The sequence below is a fragment of the Choloepus didactylus genome, chromosome 9 (genome assembly GCF_015220235.1).
Source record: "Choloepus didactylus isolate mChoDid1 chromosome 9, mChoDid1.pri, whole genome shotgun sequence".
Classification (NCBI taxonomy): Eukaryota; Metazoa; Chordata; class Mammalia; order Pilosa; family Megalonychidae; genus Choloepus; species Choloepus didactylus.
The window spans coordinates 64,831,876-64,853,338 of record NC_051315.1 but is presented as its reverse complement, the minus strand read 5'-3'; the positions used below and the strand labels follow the sequence as shown (position 1 = coordinate 64,853,338).

Here is a 21,463-nt window from a genome sequence, read left to right as displayed (position 1 = left end):
ACCCTAAAGTTGTGGGGTTTTTTTCTGAGGAGGAAAGGGGAGATAATATCTGACCAACCCCAGTTGAGGAGAAAGTTTTCTCATTTGGTTGAGTTTTGTGACACATTTAAGACATCGTAAGACTGAAAGGGAAGAGAGGAATCTCTTGATCCACAGCCCCTTTTGTCCTATTTATCCCACCCCAAAAGGCAAGGCTGCCCCTAACTACTCCAGGTCCAAAACCTGCATCTGGTGTTTACAACATGGGACAAGGAAATTTCACAATCTCCTTCGAGAATGTACAGTGGTACCTTGGTACTCTTCATAAATTGGTTCCAGGAGGTGCAATGAGTACCAAAAATGATGAGTACCAAACAAATTTTTCCCATAAGGAATAATGTCAATAAATTTAATATGTTCCCAAACCAAAGGCAATGACATTTTAAAGGAAATGTGTAAAAAGATATGGTCATATATCATTACTCTACATGAGAAATAAACCTAAAAATTAACAAATACTTAGATTAAATAAAATAAAAACTCCACTTTACCTGTGCAGAGAAGAGCCCATGGTCTAATGGGATGGTAGGAGGAGAAGGTACATGGAGAGTTGCTTGGAAGGAGAGTCCCCCTCCAATAGAACATCGGGCACTTGCACTTCAGGTGTTCTTCCTCTTTTCTGCCTTTTCTCAACTTGCTCCACAGGCTCTGACACACTCTTTGTCACCTTCACTTAAAACTCATCCAATGAGGACTGCTTCTGTCTTCTTTTCAGAATTCCTCGAAAATGTGAAATTGTTTGGTAATTCAATGAATTCGCATTTCTGCTTGTCAGACCTTTGTCCAGATGGTACTTCTCTGCAAAGTTTTGAACTTCTGCCCATTTTGAACACATTTCTTTTGTCAAGGAACTGGGGACATCTTCCCTTATCTCCTCCTTACCTGAAGAAATGTCTTCAGCCACCTCCTGTTGCTGCTCCTTCTACAGTTTCTGCAGTTCCTCAGTGCTGAGCTCTTCACAATATTCCTCCACTAACTCCTCAGCATCAGCCTTTTTTATCACTTCTTTATTCTTAATGATGGTGGAGACCATTGTTCTAGGCATACCGTATTCCCCAGCAACATCAGTAATGTGAATACCACTCTCATATTTGCCTATTTTTTCTTTTTTTGCTCAATGATGGTGCAAAGCAATTTTCTTTTCTGCTCAGCACTATCACTGCTCATTTTCTTAGGACTCATGATGAGAAAAAAAGAGAGCAATTTTTAAGACCACAAGGGGATGTGCACAGGGCAAGAGCTACTGCGTGACTAATGCGTGACCCTTTGTTTCTGCTGGAAAGGGTAGTGAGTCCAGAGGCAACTGATGCTTACGCACCAAGTACCAAACAAATGAGTACCGGGACAGCATGTCGATGAGTTTCAAAGCAGTCGAGTACCGAGGTACCAAAAAAACTACATAGTGAGAGCAAAGTGCACTGACTGACCCTGGAATCACAGCATCCAGCTTCAAGCCCCTGATCTTCTGCATCAAAGGTCCTTGTATATGCTCTGTAGTCTTTTTAAAAAAGTTTTTGACATTTATTGCCTACTCTGACTAGATGTATATTAGACATTTTGCATATCATCTCAGTTTATTCTTTAGGAAACCCCTCATTACATAGGTTTTATTATCCCTTCCTTATACCTGTTGCTATTATCCTTGCTAATTTATAAAGAATTGAAACACAATAAAATATAAAGCCTTCAAGAAAAAGTTGCAAAAGTAATTAGCCAGTCTTGTGCACAGATTAATAAAATATCAATGGCTAAATATTTGAAAACATCATAAAGAGCATCAGCTACCAATTGCTCTACATTGGCACACTGTTGATTAGGCATGGTGATCCTCAGTTGGGATATGTGTTATGGTTTTTAACATGAAAACAAATTTCCATAAGAAATTTACCCATCAACCCAAAGAAATTTCAGAGGTAACTTTTTTTCAATCAATAAAACCTAAAAAAAGAAGGTGCTAAGTTTGAGGAAGGCAAACAATGTTCCAAAGATGCTAAGTGAAGTAGAATACCAGCAAGACAAAGCAATGACTCAATGTTTACTTTACCTTGCAAAAAGAGAAGCTTGTCCCACACAAGAAACATCTCTGTCTTTCAGGAAGTGATGTAAGAAAATAGTGAGATGTTGTCCTTTAAATACCTGCAATAATGTAATAATTCCTCCTAAATCTAACCCTAAAATACCCTGATATACATGAATCTTTGTTTTGCAACGGTTCAGAAGTCATGTCAGAACTTGGAAGGCCCTGAGTCATAATCTTCCACATTACTTATCACTGAACAGAACTGTAACTTTAGGTAGGATAAGCAGAGAGGCTGAATCCTGGTATCAGACAATTTATTTGTCATTTATCTCTTTCTCCTTAATCTACAGTGAAGACATACCCATGCGTATATACACAATTTGGATTCCAGATAAGAAATGTATGATATCTAATCTAAATCTAATTCATTGTTCAAATACCTTGACTTTTATTTTTATACTTAGAAAAGGTGAAAAATCTTGCTTATAGGATGCTACGTAAAAATAACATGCCCAGATTCTAACATTAGGAGAAGAAAGCTTGGAGGCAGAGCCAGACAGGAGTGGGTCGTTGCACACACATAGTTTGATGGGGGAGACAGCGAGCAAAACCACTGTGAAGGAAACACTATGATTGTTTGTTGAAAGAAGCAGATTACAAAACAGTATGTAGAGTATGATCTCAGTCCATAAAAATTCGTACGTACATATTGACATGAAAGTTTATGGTCTAAGGCATAAATGGGTAATCTTTGCAGGGTAGGAACATGATGTTTTCATTTTCTTGTTTTGTTAATCTGTATTTTCTAATTTTCTTCAATGTACAAACATTGACTTTTTTTAGCAATAAAAATCATTAAAATAATTATTTCAAATAGGTTATTTCTCTACATATCTCTGTCTTGCTTCACTGTTCCATCTTCTATCTTTTGAAGAATATGTTGGGGGGGGCGTGTAATTGCTCTGTCTCTTCCCTTCCTGCCAAATACACACACACACACACACACACACACATATGCACACATGCACACACATACACACACAAGCAGCCACAGCTATGCTTCTAACAGGCATGTAATTGATTTTAAGTTTCACTATTTGTTAGCTCTATGGCCAAGACAAATGAATTAACTTCTCTCTACCTCTGATTCCTCAACTGTTAAACGTGGATGATAATAATATCTTGAAGTGTGTTGGGTGAATTAAATGAGAAGATACATTTAAAACCACGGTAAGCACCTACAAATGGTAGACCCCTGTGATGGCTGGAAGCTGTATGCACCCCAGAAAAACATGTCCTTAAATTATCCCATTCCTGTGGGTGTGAACCCATCGTAAGCAGGACCTTTTGATGAAGCTACTTCAGTTCAGGTGTAGCCCACCACAGTCATAATGGGTCTTAATCCTATTACTGGAGTCCTTTACAAGCAGAATGAAATTCAGACAGGGAGAGAGAGAAAGCCACAGGAAGCAAGAAGCTGTACATCAACGGAACCCAGAAGAGAACGGAGAGACCAGAAGACGCTGCCATGTCCCATGCCATGACAAATAGAGGACCAAGGGTTGCTGGCAGCTAGCCACAGAACACCACAGTCTTCAGGAAGAAAGCATCACCTTGATGATACCTTGATTTGGACTTTTTCCCAGCCTCAAACTGTAAGCAAATAAATTCCCATTGTTTAATTTGACCCATTGCATGGTATTTTCTGGAGCAGCCTAGGAAACTAAAACAACCCCCACCTCCCGCCACCCAGTACTATAATGTTTATGTAATTACATTTTTAGCAGACTTTTCTGCTATATTATTTAAGCATTTATGCAGCAAGGATGTGGGGAAATTATTGTGAATGGCTGCTGACAGCTTGAACCCTGAGTCTCCAGGAGCACTGGAGCTGAAACCTAAATATGATTTCTCACCTACGAAACCACTGAAGCAGTTAAAGAAAAGGCAACTACAGTTATCCACTTTCTTATTGTCAGGAAACAAGAAATTGTTTCCTGATAATCTGACAAGAATGGAGGTAGGAAAGAAGATGAGAATAAAATGCACAACTGGAGAGAAAAACACACAAAGGTCTTGGTTTTACCCTATGAATACCAGACAGCATTAAAGATATTAGAGGGGGAGTGTATGTTTGGTGGATATGGAATGTGCATAAATAAAATTTAAAAATAAAAAGACATTAGAGGAGATGATTAGAGAGCCCTTGTAATCTGATGTCAGGAACCTACTGCTATCATAAACCGCCACAACCCGCCTCTGTCCAGCTCCCAAAGTATTCACCAGTATTTATGATAGCCTTGCCAAGAATATGGCTTGCATAGAGTAAGGGGGAAGCTGATTTTATGGCCAGTGGCCAAATGAAAGACTTGAGAAATGAGATAAGCCTAAGGGAATTGTTTTAATGAATTACGGTTGCATGTGCAATGTAAATCACTTCTTCACTATTTCCTATGAAACCTTCAGTGAAATGTGCATTTTTGTGCATATCAGTAGACCTCACCTTGCTGTGTCTTGGCTTGGTGAGGGGGACAGCATATGCGAGAGGAGACGTGGAATGACCACTAGATGCAGCCAGCAGAATAGGTGGTTTGGCTGAACTGTGTCACTCCCAGTTTTCCCCAAGGATCAAAATGGGTTTGGACTTTGGGACTTTCCTGCATCTATTTCAGGTTTGGGATGTCTTCAGCAGTTAGGGCCAGGTGCCTTCAGTGGCCTTGGGTCACACAGGGTTTGTTGACCGAAATTAAGTCAAGTCATTGCTAACCTGCACCATTCACTTGAGTTTGTCTGTTCTTGCTCTTCTGTTTCTTATTACCAGAATGGCTTCAGTTCTGTGCAGGCCACACAGTTAGAGACCATGCAATCTGCTGAAGGTGCTGCGGGCTCTGCAGTGAAATCTGATTCATCTTCCACTTCTAGCATCCCCACCCCGAGTGAAACAGTATCTGCAGCTTCCTTACTGACAACAACCAATCAGCACTCATTCTCCTTGGGTGGTTTGAGCCATAGTGAGGAGATTCCGAATAATACCACCACACCACACAGCAGCACGTTATCTACTCAGCAGAATATCCTTTCATCATCATCATCTTCTGGGCGCACTTCAACATCCACTCTTTTGCACCCAAGCACTTTCTCCACCTCATCTAGCACATTCTCTGCATCTCCCCCAGTGGTCAGTGTCTCCTCCAGTCTCAACAGTGGCACTAGCCTGGGATCAGCCTTGGCAGCAGCTCCACCATCACAGCCTCGACTCTAATCTCAGTTGCTACAACTTCTGGAAAAGCTCCTCCCAACCTCCCTCCTGAGGTCCCGCTGTTCTTGCCTAATCCATATATTACGGCTCCAGGGCTGTTACATGCTTACCCACCACAAATATATGGTTATGATGACTCGCAGATGCTCTGACAAGGTTTCCTTTGGATTACTACAGCATCCCATTCCCCACACCTACCACTCCACTGACTGGGAGGGATGGTAACCTGGCCGGCAACCCTTATTCTGGTGACCTCACAAAATTCGGCCGTGAGGATGCCTCCCCACCCAGCCCCGGCCACAACCTTGGCCCAACCCCAACAGAACCAGATGCAGACTCACCACACCACGCAGCAGACACTCCTGAGCCCAGCGCTGCCTCCTGGCTACAGTTACACCAGCCTGCCTTACCACGGGGGGTCCCAGGCCTCCCTAGTACCTTCCTAGTATGGGCCTGCTGTGTTCCCTGTGGCTCCGACCTCTTCCAAGCAGCATGGTGTGAACGTCAGAGTGAACGTATCAGCCACCCCTTTCCAACACCCGAGTGGATATGAGTCTCATAGATACAACACTGGAAGAAAATATCCACCCCCTTACAAGCATTTCTGGATGACTGAGAGCTCATTTGGCCCATGGCTGGGGCTATGTTTGTGTGTGTGTGTGTGTGTGTGTGCGTGTGTGTGAATTTGCACTGAAGTCTTGTTTCGGAAGCCAGACCACTGAAGAGAGACTGCTGAGCTGAGGCCATGGCCTGCGTGGCTTGGGGAAATGAGTTGGAGGATACCTTCTGGGCTTTTGAACTTGCCCCTTCCCCATTTCCCTCTCCCCCATGTGTCTGACCCTGTCTTACCCATTTCCAATTCAAGCCCTGCAGCACCTCCAAAGCATCAGTGCACACACCTGCTGCTGCTTTTGATTTCTGGAAGGCATGTAGTTTCAACTTGCAACAAAAATATTTGTAGTTGTCAATAAACTGTGGTATTTCTTTCACAAAAAAAAAAAAAGTCTGCATTGTTCACTAAAATTTTAGTGTAAACAGATCCTCTATGATAAATTTGAGGAAATGCTGAGTCTGGCTTCAAGTCCTCATGAGGTAAGAGAGGAAGTTGCCCTTGGGGCCAGCCAAGCATATGGATCACTTTTCTCTGGGTGAATTTAAGGTCCTGTTTACTGTCTCAACCAAGTTGGGGTCTGGGTGCCTCAACAAACTTTGTTCTTTCCCTTATACTGCCTCCATTTCTGTACACATTACTTTCATTAAGGCCTCTTGAACCATCTGAGTTCTATTTCCCACTGGGACCCTCCAGCTCCCCTTTAAGATTCTCCTCTCTTCTCAGATGCATCTCACCACATCCCCAAACTTGGCATCCCTCAAAGCCCCTCAATCCCCTGCTCTTAACTTTTTCCTCCCCTGCCTATACCCATTCTGCCTCTCCTGTGTGCCTTCACCGCAGAATCCTGCATTTTGCAAAATAATTTATACATAAGTTGTTTACAAAAAAATTTGTTCAATATAAGTTTCCTCAATTTTAAGGATATGCTGCAATAAAGCAGAGATGTCAACATGATGATGAGCGTTTCGGGCAGAAGAAGGGAGCATGTCTGGGGGAGGAAGGCCTAGAAAGCCTAAATTCTGTAAAGAGGAATGTCTATGTGTCTCAGGCCTGGCCCTGAATGAGTAATGACATTAGATTCAATGTTGGAAAAACCGAGAGTAAGCTCCTCAAAGACAGAGATTTTGTCTTGTTCTCAGTCAGTCCCTAGTACCTGTGTGGCACCTGCCACAGAGTAGGCATTCTACAAATCTTTGTTAAGAAAAGGGATGAATGAGTCAAGACGGCAGGTGCCTGCCTGGTCCTTCATCTCTCAGCCTTCTCGTTATAGCCACACTTGTGATTTTGTGGGTCATAATGTTTGAGTCAGTCAACACCAAACCCACACTCGGCCCTTAGAAGTCTCACTGTGGCCACGGGCAAGTCTCTTTTCCCTCTGGGTCTTGGTGTCCTCACGGTTGGCAGAGAGACCTGGGTCAGAGACTAATAGCACTTCCAGCTCCACCATTTATGACCTACTAAAGCAATATTAAAAATGCTCTCACCACATTTTTTTATTTGGTGGGTGGTCTTGCTCCATCTGGTTTTATTTGGTTGATCACTGTGCTTTTGTTTTTGGCATGAATGTGGCACTTTGAGATAGCATATGTTCCTAAGATATTTCTCATTCGTGTTGACATTCAGCATTTTATAGGAACTGCCTGAGGCACCCTGTCCATGAACAAGTTTATCTTCTAAAAAGTTTACAAGAAATGTGCATAGCAGTAGACTAGGGGAAGGACAGCCTAAATTAAAAGCAAATTTTAAAAAAAAAGTGGGGGGAGGGATGAAAAGCCTCATTGACAAAATATTCTAACTGGCATCACAGACTAGAAATAGCAATTATGGAAAAATGAGAGGCAAAGTACATTCCATAGCCATAAACATACTGCTGATAGAGAGAAGAAAAAAAAAAGTCTAAAACCTGAGCTTTTTAGAGTGAATTACAGTCTCTGGAAGACAGAGACCAAATTTAGGAAACTATTAAAACCTAAATTAGAATATCTCTCTTCTATCATCAACTTTGTCAGAAGTAATAAAAATCCTTAAGCATCTTTTAACTAGATGTAAATAATTCATTCATGGATAGTGGAAATATTGACATGCAAAACAATGCTATCTTAGATTGAGCTAAGAAAGTCCTAGCCCCAAAGATACAGGCATAGTGAAACTAAAAGAATGAAGACCTTGTCTCTATAATTACTTTCTTTCTGAACTAGAAAAATTTGTGACTACAGCCTGGTCTAATGTATTGCCTTTGGATAGTGTAGCTTCGTGTTAACTCTACAAATGGTGCACCTTACGATGGACGACAAACATAAATATAACCTCAGCCCAGCAGAGTTCTTAACTTCTTAACTGAAGGATTTATCTTAGAAAGGATTGCTGAATGGTGACAACATTAAGTTGAGAATAAGAATGTAAGTCAAAGGAGAAAATACTCTTTTAATAGCAAGTATGAGAATTTCTTTTGGGGAGAGAGCTCTATTGGAAAAATTCTTACTTCAGGTAGAGCCAGAAACAGTAATGCTCACCACATATCCTAGTTTCCCTGTATTTCCAAGCCCCTGTGGAGCCTCTTTTAACCCACGGTCTGTGAGAAGGGACATGGTGTACCACTTTGAGATAGGTGCATATAGGAGTGCTTGTTGTGTTGAGACGGTGGAGCACCATCAGCCCGAGTCCCTGAGTGGCTCTGTGGAGCAGAACCTTTTGATCACCCGTATTGAATATACACCAATAGAGAAGAAAATAAAGTTTTCTTATGTTAGCCTCTAAGGTTTTAAAGTTAATTTGTTATGGCAGCTCTATCTTGCCTATCCTGACTAGTACAGGTTAGAAGACCAGATTCTTAAAAGACCAGGTGTACAGAGTTGATCTGTATGAAGAATTTGTTCCTTGTTCAAGCAAAGAGAAAGGACAATAAGAGAGTAACATCACCAGGACATGAAGGGAAGCTCTGAGATAGATGATGGAACATTCATCCTGTAACTTACAGAGCGTAAGTAAATGCCACAAAACTCACAAAATGCTTGTTGTGAGTAGCTCATCAGTGAAGCAGCTAATCTTTGTATGAGGGTGACTCAGGAACGGAACAGAGACAGTGCACTTCCTCTCAGAAGCAGCATCTCAAGACAATTGGGAATTAGGGGGAGTCTTAGGCAGGTTTGTGAGCTCTTCAACCCATGAAACGGGGTTTGAGGCCTTCCAATGTTGAATTCAAGAATCAGGAAAGCCTAAGTTTTCTTCTTTTATTTGGGATATCAGGTCACTTCTTTTAGCCATAAGAACAGGTTTTTACTTAAAAAAAAATTAAATTGCTTGATGCATAGACAGTCTAATTACATGATCATGGAATCTCAGAATCTCAGGGGTAGAAACAACATTAAAGCTCACCTACTCTAATCCTCTTACTCTACCTTTCTAGGATAATCCAACAAGGTGGCTTCTGATTGCTGCTTGGACATGTCCTATGGCAGAGAAGTCATTCTCTCTCAAAACAACCCATTTCATCTCTGCATGGCTTTGACAGGCTCTAAGTTCTTCTTTACATCAAACTGAAATCTTTCACTCTGTAACTTTTTTTTTAATTCAGTTTTATTGAGAAATATTCACATACCATACAATCATCCATGGTGTACCATCAACCGTTCACAGTACCATCTTATAGTTGGCCATTCATCACCCCAATTTATTTTTGAACATTTTCCTTACACCAGAAAAATCAGAATCAGAATAAAAAATAAAAATAAAAAAGAATACCCAGATCACCCCACCCCCATCCCAACCCATTTTTCATTTAGGCTTTGTCCCCATTTTTCTACTCATCTATCCATACACTGGATAAAAGGAGTGTGATCCACAGGGTTTTCACAATCACACTGTCACCCTTGTAAGCTACATTGTTATACAATTGTCTTTAAGGGTCTAGGCTACTGGGTTGGAGTTTGGTAGTTTCAAGTATTTACTTCTATTAATATAATATATTAAAACCTAAAAAGTGTTATCTATATAGTGCACAAGAATGTCCACCAGAGTGACCTTTCGACTCCATTTGAAATCTCTTAGCCACTGAAGCTTTATTTTGCATCATTTCACATCCCCCTTTTGGTCGAGAAGATATTCTCAATCCCACTTTGCCGGGTCCAGATTCATCCCCGGGAGTCATATCCTGCATTGCCAGGGAGATTTCCACCCCTTCTCCCTGTAACTTTTATTCAGTGGCCCAAGTTTACCTCTTGAGGCATACAAAGCAAATCTAATCTTCCACAAAATAGGTCTTCAAATACTTGAAGGCAGCAACAATCACCTCTTCCTCTCTCCAGAAGTTATTTTGGAAAAAGCATTGCCCATGCTCCCTCCACCAAGCCTGGATGAAGTCTGTCCCTTTTTCTCCTACTAATTACTCTGCCCTTCAGAAATTGGCTAGATGGCAGGGAGGGGGAATAAGAGGGAATACAGATCATGTTAATATCATGTTAATATAAACCGAAGACCTAATTAAGCAAGATTTCTTGTCTGCTCATTACCTCCTCATGAATCTCACCTCAGGGGACCCATTAAATGGGTGAGAACCAGAGTTGACTTTTGAGTAGATGCCCTCATGGTATAATTTGAGACTCTGTCAGAACCTCTGCCTTAAAATTCCAAGCCCATCACAAAACATTTGGCCATTATCTCTTCCTAGAATAGCTACGGTTTCTCCACTGCACCCTCTCAATAACCCAAAACAGCATTTCTCTGGCTGCAGTCCATGCAGCAAGATGAGACTACCCATTCTCATTCGCTGATGCTACACCAGAGTCCAAGTCAAAACTGATATGGCTGGCACCATACACCTGGAAGTTGATGAAATGAGGAAACATGACCCCTCCATACCTTTTTTACTTTGTTTGTAACACAAGCCCCCAATATCTTGTGCTCCCCATGTCTTGCTGAGTGTTCAAACAATTCTTTCAGATTTTATTTTCAGCCTCCACTTTCTACCACTGAGACTGGGCTAGAAGAAATCTAAGAAACAAACTTTCTTGCTGCCCCTTCCCCTGTAACCTCTAGGCACATCTTTGGACCAAATTTGGGCTTCTCCTCTACCCTCATGCAAATGGACCCTTGAAGATTAGCCCAGCAAGATCTCTAGAGATATCTACCCAAATCTGAATCCTAGGGTAAATGTGGCTTAGGTTTAAGTTAAGAAAGACTGTGTATTGCTGGTTCTTCAAGGTTTTATCTGAAAAAGATAAAATACATCATTCTAGGGCAGAAGGAGTTTGCAATAGGTGTGTTTTGGTAACAAAACACTTGTTCTACAAAGCCCAGGGATAAATGCCAAAACATGTTTAAAATGGGGTGGGGGGATCAGAAATAAATTTGAACAACCCTAATGTAAAGCTCCTGTTTCATATCCTTGCTTTGCATTTTACCAGCTGAGTGATATTTAGTAAGTTATTTAACCTCTGAGCCTTCATTTCCTCATCCCTAAATTAAAGAAGATACCAATTCTGTTCCCAACCCCCTCACATTTTTGTAGGAATGACATAACCTGTACCTAGTATAAATGCCTGCTACAAAAGAGAGTGAATAAATGTCAGCTTTTCTTCTCCCTCCCCCTAGCCTGCCCAGCTCCCTTTTTTGCTTTATCCATGAAATGTAGACACAGTGGATTAGCCATAGAAGCTGGACCCACAACCCAGATGCAGCAGATGGACCAGCTGGCCCCGTAGTGAGCAGGGGTGGGGCAGGTGTCCCCCTGCAGGTGGACAGAGAGTGTGAACATCAGAGAGAAAGGTGAGCACGCAGGACCAGTAACGAGCTGCTACAGCCACAAACCCTGGGTCAGTGTTCACAGGTGCTCGGAAGGGGAGGGATGGTGGTACAGGAATTTTTTTCACCCAGATGGAAATTAACATTAATAAAATTTTTTTCAAAATCTAAAGAGTTTCTGTCTGTGAATGTGGTGTATCTATTTGCCTTTTTATCCAAAGATTGCCAGTAGCTTTTACAAACTAAAGCAAAATGATAAAAACATCCAACAGTGGAGAGAGACGCAGCATCTGCTCAGCCTCAGACAACAAAGAACACTCAATCTACAGTTATGTAGAAGCCGACACATAATTACCCAACATGGATAGGAGAGGGAGGGAAGTTTTAAGGCCACGTCTTCCTTACTCACCATTTTCCCCAGTGTACCTCAAAAAAAAGGGAAGACTTTTTAAAACATAAATAAAGCCAGAATCCTCCCCCGAAACATCTAGCTAGAGAAGAGCAAGAAGTTAACTCAGAGGGGAGGCTGCCACCTACTGGGCCACCTTCAGTATTTTTTGTTGGCCTTTAAAACCTTAAAACCCCGGTTTGGCCTGAAGCTGCTCTGTTCGTGGCAGTGAGAAAATCATAATACAAGACACTATTGTATAGAAACTTAAACGCTGCAGCATGAATTAATCATTTGACAAACCCCTGAAAGCTTCACAGCAACGTCCCTTGTATTTGACATCAGAGACCCCGAATATTCAAAAGGGAAAAGAAACCTTTCTCTCCGAATTTCTCTGTCGTCGTTTTCTAAGGACAAAGTGCTTTAATAGTCGGTAAGTGCTGCTAATTGTTCCCCAGACAGCTCTAATCTAGCCATTTCCTCCCTGCCTTTTACTCCATAAATCCTTCAGAAAACTAATATATTGGTTAGCACTCCTCGAAAGTACCCCCCTGGATTCAATTGTTATACATGTTACAAATGGGTTCTCTACATCCACCAATTTGAAAGGGCTCATTTTTAGAAAACATCATATTATTGATGCTCTGAACAACTTTAGGCTGATCATGGGATCACCATATCAACCACCAAACCCTCTTTCTTCCACCCCCCTCCCCCCATTTTTTTTAGGAACACACCATCCTGTGATCAATAACAACCAAAAATCTGAGTCCTCTGCCCGAGTCAGTTCTGTGCCTTCGGACAAGTCATTGTGAGTCCTATAGCTGTAACAATAGTGATGGCTCCATTTAATAGGTGTACAGCTCACTGCTCTGTCAAGATAAAGCACTTTCTCATAATCTTTGAATCTTCCAACAACCCAACTCATGACGAGGGAATCATCACCCTAAAGAAGAGAATAAGTGATGAACCTAAGTAAGATCCACCACTGAGTAAATAGAAGAGGTAGATTCACACTAAGAACATCCAATCTAGGCATGCTACCTCACACTGCCTCTCTTGAGCATGAGATGGAATAATATATGGGAAAGCACGCTATAAGGACAAAGTGCAAATTCATATTCCATAAAGAACCAAACCTATTCTTTCAACTTAAAACTTGGAAAAAGTGGCCCCAAACAAACAGTACTCTGCGAGGTATAGGAATATTTGCCTATGCAATGAATAGATATCTATATATCTATATTTTTAGAAAGAGTTTTTCTTCTTTTTATGGCTCCTCTTTAAGAAAATTGCCAGTTATTCAAAAGAAGCATTACTCTGATTCTTTTCCTTTCAAGCTTTTCCCCCCACATGTTTGCAGGTTGCTTAATTACTTCACTGGGCTTTGGAACTTGTACATTACAGATACATGATCATCCAAGTCATTACCTGCATATTTTTCCCATTAAGAACAATTATAGCTCTTACCGCCACTGCCCACATATTTAAATCCTGCAGGCCAGGGCACATGGAAGTAATCATCTTTTGAAAATGATCTTGATGGGCAAGTGTTGTGTGCACAATCAGCAATAAGCAAGATGAGGTGGGAAGATTTCCGTCTTCTCCATTATTGCCTCAAAAATCACTTTCTCATTATCTCATCACAGTGCCATAGTGCAGAGATGAGGCCCAGGGGATGCTGAACTGTGTCTGCCTTTCCTTGGACTGCCTTCCTGGGCATGTACACATCGCCCATTTCCTGGTTCAGTTTCATTGTCTACAAAGTGGTATTTATAAGATGCTTTAAAATCCTCAGCTCATCAAATCTGAGATGGGGCAATCTTACAGATGGCAGCATAGCTTTTTATACTAAGAGCCCAAGTTCTAGAATCCTGGCTCCTCTACTTGATCAATTTTATAACTTAGGGCATAATGTCTCTGTGCCTCAGTTTCCACTTCTATAAAAAGTTCAGAGTAATAGTCGGTGCCTCTTAGGGATTGCGTGAGATCCCGCTTATAATTCACTTTGCCCAGCTGAGCGTCTAAGCAATGTTAGCTATTTTTATTATTATCATCGAGGCTAAACTGAAAGTCTGGGGACTGTTCAAAGGAGCTCAGGCAACACATCTAAATTAAAAATATTAATTGCCTGCTAGATAACAATCCAAAGACATTGCAAAGGGTCACATGTTATTTTAATCAGTGGATCATGAACAGGTTCAATTTCAAAGGTAGAAGGGAGACAAGCTAGCAGATGTTTGAAAAAATATTAGATTGTACCCAAGAAGAAACTATTTAAATAACTGGTTAGTGAATAATCTGCAACTGGTTACTCAAGAATTCATTAATCATTTTTAGGCTTAAAAAATATTTTCAATACAAATAAAAATATTTAGATTCTTAAATTTTGAAATAAGCAACAAAAAAGTCATGAAAATCACCCATTTCCACCAAGAAACAAGGATTAACATTTGTTATAAATAATGTTCTCACATATGACCTCTTCCCATACTCTCGATATATAAATGTATGTTTTCCTGTATACATGCTTCTCTATATATGGCTCCTTTTGCTTAGCCATATATTATAAACATCTTTCTATATCATTTAATATTCTTTGTCATCTTCTTAAAGGGTACATGATTTTCTACTGAATCAATGTTATATACTTACTTAAGCCTCCATTGTGGTTATTGAGGTTTGTTCCCCAATGATTGTCATGAACATCCATGTAGCTAAGTCTTTGGATAAATTTCCAAAAGTGGATTTGCTAGATCAACAATACACTTTCAAAAACAAAAAAAAGGTTGGTTTTTTAAATTTTTAATTTTTTTTCATTCATTTGCATCTTACCTGGAATTTGGTATCCTCATGGGCATAATGTATGTGTCTCTTCTGGGGCAGACTGTCTTTGAAACAGGTTCTGCTGGCACAATTCAGTGATGCTGCAATAGCAATGATCAGGGGCTTAGAACACTGTCTGCCTTGTCCCCAGTAGACCAAATGTGTCACATTTATAACCTTCTTGGCTGTGCTTCCTGTAAGTTAGGGACAGCATAAGCATGAGCTGTCCTTGCCAATATGCCCAACAATATGATTATCCAAGTGTCTGGGTATCTTGATTTTTCAGGACACATTTGGTATCACTGATTTGAGCAGGCTAAACTGTCTGTTTAAAATGTTCACCATTTTTTAAAAGGGATTTGAAATATAAGCTTGTATGTGCATGGAATATCTCTGAGAGGATACACAAGCAACTGGGGACAGGGTTTTTGCCTCTAACTAGGGAAAGCAAAGATAACAGGAGTGGGAGAGAAACTTTTCACTGTATCCCTCTGCATCCTTTAAGTTTTTTGCCATGTGCATATATTCAAAGGAGAACTTTTTAAGCAAAAAGATTAAGCTCCAAAGAAATGATGAGTGCATGTAGACATTATTTCACTGTGAACTTCCAGATTTGTAAAACATGAGCAATTGCAAAGCAATTGAATGATTTTATAAAGAGGATATAGTTGAGTAGGTTAGTAATGCAAGCTCTGGAGCCAGATTATCTGGGCGGATACTGCAGCCCTGTGATTGTGGGCTATTACCAAACAGCTCTGTACGTCAGTTTCTTTATCTATAAAATGGGGATAATAATAGCATCTACTTCAGAGAGTGATTGTATTAAATGAGCAGATATGTAAAAGCCCTTAGAATGGTAACTGGCACAAAGTAAGGAACCATTGGATCTTAGCTATTGTACCTATTACCATTAGCCTCCATTTCATTTGTACAATGCAGTAAAGCAGTCCAGAGAACTCCCTAAGATTTGTGGATTTTAGAAATTATAAGAGCATATTTACCGCAATTGTCCGATTTTATGCTCTTATTTATAACTAAGCAAACAGCCAATGAGTGATGATGGGAGGAAGGTGTTGGGAAACTTACCTTCAGATATGGGTGATTCCAAACTTGAGAATTGCACAAGTCTTTGTGGGAGTAGGCGACCCAAATGATTTCACACCAATGTGGTCTGTGAATAGACTTTTTCAAGACATTATATTTAGGGTATTTGGCTTTGTTTTCTTTATCCTGCATATAGATGTGTTTTTTGTTTCTTTCTTTCATTATTTTGAACATGGTTGAGGGGGAGTGGTGGTAAAACAAATGGCAAAAGTAACCCCAATTGCCCCTTAGCAACCATTATTTTCAAGAAGCACGTTTTTGTCTTTGGAAATCAGAATTTTCTACGGAAATCATTCACAAATAGAAGGACATTAGAGATTCTTGAAAACATTCTAATCCTATCTACTGTGAATAATGTGCTCAGTCATTGGAAATGTGTTTCTGGCAAAGCAGGTGATATGGTGACAGGGACAAGTAGACTCTGCTGTCACACAAGCCTAAATACATTCTTTCACCCAACACTTTACTGAACATGATGCAGAGTGCTGTTACGCCTGTTTTATGGGTGACCCCTGCTGCCCTATTTCAATGTTGTTCTCCCTAAGCTGCCAGCATCATCAGAATGGGATTTTAGGTTCAGGCCATCCCAAACTCAGACCAGCACATTTAATTAGTGAGAGAACAGCAGACTTTTAACATCCATGAGGACTCGGTCTCGAGGCCCCAGGAAATTCATCAGTGTGCTTCTCAAACAATAGGCATTCAGTGGACATCTGTTGAATGAATCCCCAAATTCATCATGTGGATTTAGAAGGGTATTTGCCTCATGGACCCAGGACAACCCCACACGCCTTGGATATGGCAACACGTTTGAGACAGGTTAGATAGGGAAGGAGGGAGGGGAAAGTGACCCTAAGACCCATGACAAAAAGTTCCTTTGGGCGTGCATATACCTAGCCCTGCACACTTAGCCCTCACTCAGGGCGGCACCCAGAAAGCACCGGTGAAAAGTGCAAGCTCACCAATCCCTTAAAAGGATCCCAGCCTCAGAGGGCTTTACCTCCTTTGGAGAATGCCCACACTCACCCCCGTCAAACGTGTACTTTCACATTAAACATTTTTGGCTGTACACACTGACCTGAACATTTTCCTGCAGCTGAGTCAAAAACCTTCACTGCATCAGCCCCTGGTCGAGGTCTCAGAGGACTCCCGGACTCTCCAGCATCCCGTCAAGAACTCCAGGGGCTCCAGCATCCAGCTGAGAACTCCCAGGGCTCTCCAGCAACATCAAGCTTATTAAACTATTTGTCTGTACACACTGACTAGTCCTTGAACTTTTTCCTGTGACTGAGTCAAGAACCCTCTTGGCGCCAGCCCTGGGTTGAGGTCTCAAACTCCTGGGGCTCTCCGGCATTACCTTCAGGCGTAACAGTGCTGTTAATTGATCCAGTGCTGCTTTTTTTTAGCCTGTGATCAATGATTGGAACAGAGCAAAGGTAAGAACTGGATCGAGATAATAAAGCCAAGTTGGAAAATTTTTCATTATAAAAACAGTTTGTGTGAAGCTTAGAATTCTGACTTTCAGCACCATCTGTGATACCACCATTAAAAACAAAAGTAAAATTGGTTTGTCCTGGTTTACTACATTATTAAAGATCCAAGAAGTTTGAAAAAGTGGGCCCCCTGATAAATTAACTGATAGGAAATCCAAATACAGAGGCAAACGTTTGTCCTGCCCGTCTTTGAGGACATGGACAGCATCCAGTTTGGCCACCAGAGAAGGAAAGGACAGTCAAAGATGGCTCTGTGGACCACAACCCGCAACGTTCCTCCTGTGAATCTGTCATTTTCTGTGAATGGCGATATCTGCGCAACTTAATTTTGAAAGGAAAAAAAAAAGACATTGAGAATATTTAAACTTTGAAGTAAAAATTGAGCAAACTGTATTTAAACCACCTAAAGTAGAATTTATCAAGACACCAGGATCCAGAAATTTCCAAAGCAATATGGTAGTGAAACCCAGGGACACGGATGGGTACAGATTAACTGATGGGATAATGTGATTTTCTTGTCAGTGGTCGCAAACAATTTGGCATTACCACTGTTAAATCATCCTCATATCTGGGGAACAGCCAGGTTCCTGGAATGCAGTCTGTTGTGATAATATTAAAGTGGATGATCTTGGTCCTTTAGGGCTTGTAGGCATTTTAATTATGGTACATTTGCTTTATAATTTCAACTGAGGTTATTATATAAACATCTTTAATGCATCATCATTAATAGACCAAGGGAAGAAAACTATTTCTGCCAACAGATAGGAAATAAATCTTCACTATCTCTTTGGTCCACTAGTTTATGTTTAGAACATCACACCTTTTCTGAAAAGCTGTTGGAGACATATGCTCTCATTATTATCCTGCAGTGATTTATCACTTAATTCTGAGACACACAATATATCCAACTTACCCACTAACCGGTGTCCTATTCCAATTACCATCAGGGAACTAAAAATGTTACTTTTATGCAAACAAAGCATTATTTTGACAATCTTAAGTCTCCCACTCAAATTCATACATATCTTCAACTAATATTTATTGAAAGCCTATTATCTTCCTGACGCTATGCCACTTAGTGGTATTTTTTAGTTTCCCAAATACACCTGAAATTTCTAATATGAAAATAAATTTTCATAAAAGAGAATATGTGAGAGGAGACTCAGTGCCAGGTTCTAAAAATACAAGACAGTGAATTTTCATATCAACTATGGCACTAATCCACCATGGGATCCAGGAGTCATCGCATCTCACTGTGCCTCTATTTATTCACCTGCAATGGAGTAGCAAGCAATTTTCTATGACCTGATCCAGCTGTTAGCAGAGACAGTTAATAAAATTGTTGTGAAGGACCATGAATATTGAAAAGTGCATCATCATCATGATTAATAATAATGTATAAAGCTCAAATATTGAAATGACTCTCTGGCATCATTCCAAATCAAGAAATATAAGCTCTGGCCTTGCATAGTAATGAAGAGAAACAGTGTGAGATACTCTTATTGTACCAGTTTGAATGAACATAGTGATGAATATCTTTAATTATGGACTGTATTCTGAAACATTCTTCGGTTTTTCTTTTTCTTTTTTTTTTTTTAACTAAATGTATTGCAATCCTTTCAACAAATATATCTAGGGTTCAAATCAAACCATTCCCAAACCAGGCAGACTGAAGTCTGTGCCTCACCTTGGAATGAATGCTCATTTTGACAGAGAATGTAAGCAACTAGCAGTCCTCCGTTAAAGAAAGCTGGCTCTGGTTTCATAGACCTCAAAACCTGTCATCTTCACATTAGCCAATTGTCTGGCACTTAATGAGAAAAACAAATTGCTTTTATTTTCTACATAAGACATTTGCATTTAGAACTTTTTTTTCTTTTTGCTTGTAAAAGGCTTATAAAGCATCCACTCATATCATTCTACCTGCATTTTTCACCTAAAAGGGTCTTTATGAAATCTTACAGTAAATTTAATAACCCTCTTCAATAAACATGAGCTTTTATGAGTGTGGCATATCTAAATAGACTCAATGGCCTGGGAATAAAATCTGCATCAGTAATATTTTCACTGCTATAATATTCCACATGTAAATTGAAAACAAAAAAAAAGCCATGGACAGAGCAGGCCCCTGCAAAAGAAAAAAATTAGTCTCCAACTTTAAGAAAGCAAACTGGCCAATGAACACCTGGGTGACCCATTAAGTTAAATGTGAAATGTCCTAATGTGTACAACATTGAGTTTCATAATATTCAAACATTAGCGTCTGTCGTTTTCTTCCATTTTCAGCAAATGCACATTATAGAAATAACTTTAAAAATGTCTTTCAGTAATCTTTCACACTGGGCTTTTCAAGAAAGGGAACTTCACATGAAATATTTCCTCATTTCAATCACCTCTGCAGAGGACTTCTGCTTGGGTGAACCTGCTGACATGAGCCCAATTGCGCGAGGTGCCTCATGGCCTCTTTCACCAGTTAAGCTACCAAATTAGGCATGAGACTAGGACCCTCATTTCTCCTACTGCTGGTGTGTATCAGTAAGGAAGACAGGAAAATGCTAGTGACTTTTTTATAGCTGCTATATAACAAGAGAATGAAATGTCAAAGCTCTGGAAACTCCATCTTTCTTAGTCCCATCAAAGCTCATCTAGCTACTGCTGATACTGAGACTCATGCCTTAAACTTTGCCTTGCTAGCAAGTAGTGATTTAAAATTCAGAAATGCAGAGCAGTCCAGCAAATCAAAATATCCTAATTATGAATCTAGTAGATACTTAGCATCTCCCTGTGCTAAGGAGTTGGGCAGGCATTCAGAGTAGCTAACCCTTACCTTCTTGAGGTAGCTCACTTCCCACAATCAGTCATACTCCTGAGAAGTTGTATGTTAATGGTTTCCTTGATAATAATTTCACAATTATAATGTACCAAGGGAGTGTGTTCTAAATATGATGAATTCTTTTATATGTTTTTTTAACCTAAAATTACATCTTTTGTAAATCAAGATTTGCATATCTGAGGTTTACTTAAAGTAGAATGCACAGGGGGACAGATGAATTAAACCCGAAGAAAAGCACACATTCTCATTTTAGTCCTTATTTCTACCTCCTCTCACCCTCTCCTATTTTTTTAACCAAATTTCTAGACAGCACCAAATGGAGGAGAGATGTCTAACCATCAAAAGAGCAGCCTCCTCTGTCTTAGATTTCAACATTCCTTGTTCAAATCAATAGATGATAAAAGCCGAGAAGCAGAAAGATTGTGAGTAGGAGAGCCAGGGATAAACATAAGGCTCCCGGAGGAAACAATTCAGCTGTGCTTTGTTTTTCTACCACCCTTATCCTTATCTCATTGTTCTGGACTCTCCACAGCGTAAGACACAAGAGCACACAGAAACTGAAGAGGAACCTTCTTCCACACTCATGGCTTCTATCAACAGCCTCAGGCAAGGACCAGCAGAGCTGCCTGGCCCACCTGCCCCTCCTGCTCGGGCCCCTCGTTATCACCCCAACTGCTTCCTCTGCTCCTGCCTGGCACATCGGTGACCTGAGGTCCTTTGAGGCAGGAAAGCCTCCTGCATTTTGTAGAACATGTAAGGAATGGATGGATGGTCAGAGAGACCAGAGTTTAGGCACTCCTGGAAGGCCCAGGCCTCACCTTGAAATCTTCCCTCTGGCCTGCCTTTGGACAACATTGCACTGGAGCAGCACATTGGTTCAAAGGCTGACAAGGAAAACAGAATAGATGGGAAAGGACTCCAGTGAATCCACGAAATAGATCATGGTCCCTAAATAGCCAGGAATGGGTGAGGCAGTCCTTAAACCTGATTTTAAAATCTGTTCGTATGGCCTTCAAGCACGCTTGCTGCTCACAGAGCAGTGGGAGGGTTGGGATCCTCACTAACCTGGGCCAGGGACCCCATCTTAGTGCCAAAAAACCCCCAATGATCCCAAAGAGTTTGGCTAAGAACTGTGCCTACTGACCGTTT

General features: G+C 40.6%; 1 pseudogene; it reads left to right on the top strand.

Moving 5' to 3' along the window:
* Positions 1–276: 276 nt before the first annotated feature.
* LOC119543752 lies at positions 277–21,020 on the top strand (annotated as a pseudogene).
* Positions 21,021–21,463: the final 443 nt, after the last annotated feature.